We start from the raw sequence: 3,610 nt of genomic DNA on the forward strand, positions 1-3,610 counted from the left end.
CACAACCTTACCATGCTTATTAATATAGTTGTTATACATTCAACAAAATCACTAATTACTACTACTAATAATTTTATGGAGCCCTGAGCCCTCTGTTATCTAACTGCTATGCAGGTGATTGAATCACCCATCTAATGCAATCATGTTGACACAATCACACTAGATTTCATCCCCTTTGGAAGCAATGGAACCCATTCCTGTTTTTCCATCCCTACGCTGAGTAGACACTTCCAAGAATATTTCCATACTGATTTGAGTTCATGCCAAAAAGAAAAGATCAACAAAGAGTGTGAAGTTCCAGAATTTTATTGGTCCAAAGTATTGCTGCTCAAGCACAATAAATAAAATGTCCCCACAGTGTGTTCTACAAAGAAAACCCAAAAGAAAGATTTCACAGGAAACAGCTATGGAAGGCTGTTTTGCCCACAGCTTGCTGGCTGAATACAAATCCTGTAGCAAAAACCTGTGGGAGGAGAGTTGCCTCTGCAATGATCAGATTCCATGAGTTCCAGCAGAGGCCCCTGCAGAACTCCCCTAGGAAAACAGAAGCTTTGTGGGGTTTAACTCATCCTAGGATCCTGGAGAGTTTTTTTCCACATTCAAACAGTCATTCTTAGGGACTCGGCAAGGCCAGACGAGGGCACAGAAGAAGGGTGAGACAGTCTGTCCTTCCTGGGACACAGGTCCGAATTTCCTGCTCCAAGGGCTTCTTCCAGGTCAGATATGTCCACAGGACACAGGGTCAGTAATTGCAGTGAGCCCTAGCACACAGGTAGAGGCCTCCACTTCTTCTTCTTGCCTCTTGATGTTCCTCCCTGACTGCAGAGCTGTCCAGTGTTCATGGCTCCCTGAGCAGGCAGGAACCTGGCAGAATTGTGATGTGGGTAATTCTCCTTGTCAGGATCTTTCCAGTCCCAGTGCCCGGTGTACCTGGGCTGGTGAATCACAACTGCATTGGCTGGCAGAGTGGGTTCAACACTTCTGAGGTTCAGCACAGGTTTCAGCCGGTTCTGTTCCTGAAGCACTTTCCACTCCTGCAAGGACATTTCTTTGGTCGTTGTATTCTCCATGTGTTCTTCTGGTTCTGCAGCTCCCACCCAAGACCCTCTGTTGAGCTTTCTGTTCTGCCATTGTCCAACCTGAGCCTTGTTGACTGTGCCTACTGGCCCCTTGACACTGTCCTTGTTTAGTTCAGTCTCCCGGATGTAGAAGAGCACATATGCAGGCTCACTCAGGACAGAAGTCACATCCCACCTCTCAACCTTAGAATCATCCATCTTATACCACTTCCACTGCCAGCTCTGATATAACAGAAGTAATGTCCACAGTGACAAGTCACACCGGCATGCACCATCACAGCATAAAGGGCATACACCAGCGGTCCTCCCTCAGGCTGAGACATGTATGGCCGCAGGTCAAGGGACTCAGGGTAGCTCACTTTCCTGTTCACTTTGCCACCCATGAAGTCTGAGAAGCGATTCAATACCAGCAGGAGAACCTTCGAGGCAGTTTCAATTGTCAGGGTCTTTGAAGCTGGCATCTTCTCCTGACAATGGTCACAGTGGTAGGCATTTCCCCCACACAGCTCTTCAGGCTTCACAAAATCCTCCAAGGCTTGGTTCACACTCTGAGCTCTGTTGATATCCAGGGAGATGTCCAGAAAAGGGTTAACAGAATCTGAGGTGCCCTGGCAGCTGAGACACTTGATTTGAGATCTGCATGAGCCTCCGAATATCTCATGGATCAAGCTGCTGTCTTCAGAGGGGCCTTCTGAGTGCTTGCTCCCTCGAAGGCAGGATTCGTGCATGGCGTTCAAGGTGAACATCAGAAACTCATGGGCATCTTCCTGCTTGTCCTTGTGGAAGGTGGCAGTCAGCTTCTTCGGGGGCTGCATGACATCCCTGGAGTGGAGGAGACTCTGGGTCACATGAGTTTCCATGGCGCACATGGTGCAGTCTTCCTGGTGACAACAGCTCCGAGAGTGCTCCTGGGAGAGCATGTAGTCGGCAAGAGGTGGTGTGTGTGTCAGACACTGCAGCGCTGCGTTGAGGTAGCAGGTGTTGCCCGTGTTCAGGAGACCTGCACCCACACCTTCGGGCCTCTCCCAACTCACACTGTGCTTGTTCCTGGCGGCCAGCTTGGCTGCAGCCTGAGTTTCATCCTGATACAGGTCTGGGGTGGCAGGAGTTGATTCATTTGAACCTGCTGAAAGATAAAAACACAAAGAGACTTCAGGGTCTACAGAGTCGATTGAGGACCTGCATGCTGTAAAGGTCTTACAGTGAGATTCACCTTCTGAGAGCCGCAGAGCTGCCTCCATGTCTCCAGACGCCAACTCTGAACACCTTGCGGGAGTCTTCTCAGCGAGTAGAAGGATCCTTTTCCCTTCTAAGAAGCACTACAAGTGTGGACTCTACCCAAAGGCTGAGCCTTTTATACTCCAGATCTGTGGCCACACCCATAATCCCTGCTGGGACAGCCAATCCCCTACAAGCCTCTAATTGTCTAGTGCAATTCAGGGTGTGGCTTATGCAAAGCAGCACTGAAATCTGATCTCTGGTTTCCACTTCTCTGGAATCAGGTCCTTTGGCCAAGGTGTCTTATGCTTGGGTTTTCCTTGTAACAAAATTAAAAAACCTTATCAGATAAAGAAAGAATGCGTAGACCTGCCATACAAAAGTCCCCTTCATGTTGTTCATCCCACCGAAAAGAAGTAAAACCTGCCAACCTGAATTGTTTTGGCTTGAAGGAAGCAGGATTTACTTCTGTGTACAGTAAAACAGGTTCTGGGGCCATTCTAACCTGCCACCCCCAACCCTAGCCCCAATGTGGGGCTCAGGAGATCAGTAGCAAGTTAACTCTCTGTGGTGTTGTATTCCCCCAAATATTGTGCATGCTAATAAAATTATCTGGGGTCAGAGACAGAGCAGCCACAATATTAAACATAAAGGATAGGCAGTAGTAGCACACGCCTTTAATCCTAGCATTCCAGAGGCAGAAATCCATGTGTTCAAGGATACAGACAGGCATGGTGACTCATCACGCCTTTAATCCCAAAAAGCAAGCCTTTAATCCCAGGGAGTGGTGGTAGAAAGCAGAAAGGTATATAAGGCGTAAGAACCAGAAACTAGAAGCTTTTGACCTGGTTAAGCATTTTGGCTGGTTAAGCATGTGGCTGGTTAAGCATGTGGCTGGTTAAGCATGTGGCTGGTTAAGCATTCGACTGGTTAAGCATGCAGGCTTTTGAGCAATAATTCAGCTGAGATTCATTCTGGATGAGGACTCAGAGGCTTCCAGTCTGAGGAAACAGGACCAGCTGAGGAACTGGTGAGGTGAGATAGTTGTGACTTCTTGTGTATCTCTGACCATCCAGCATTTCACCCCAATACCTGGCCTGGATTTGTTTTTATTAATAAGAATTTTTAAGATTCATGCTACAACTCTCAGCTCCTTTTAGAGGGCAAAATCTGGGAGTCTGTAGAAGGAATTTTGTCAACATAGGAACTTGCCAAGTAAAATACCAAAAGTAATAGTGTTTTTGAGATTATTTGTAAGAAAATCTCCTAATTTGGGGCAGTGTAGTTCAAGGCACAGTCAGGTTGGGGACCAA

The 3,610-nt window shown here is 47.5% G+C and overlaps 1 pseudogene; it reads right to left on the reverse strand.

Annotated features, from left to right (window-relative positions):
- Nucleotides 1–761: 761 nt before the first annotated feature.
- LOC114687219 lies at nt 762–2,320 on the reverse strand (annotated as a pseudogene).
- Nucleotides 2,321–3,610: the final 1,290 nt, after the last annotated feature.

The sequence above is a fragment of the Peromyscus leucopus genome, chromosome 1 (genome assembly GCF_004664715.2).
Source record: "Peromyscus leucopus breed LL Stock chromosome 1, UCI_PerLeu_2.1, whole genome shotgun sequence".
In the NCBI taxonomy this organism is placed as follows: domain Eukaryota; kingdom Metazoa; phylum Chordata; class Mammalia; order Rodentia; family Cricetidae; genus Peromyscus; species Peromyscus leucopus.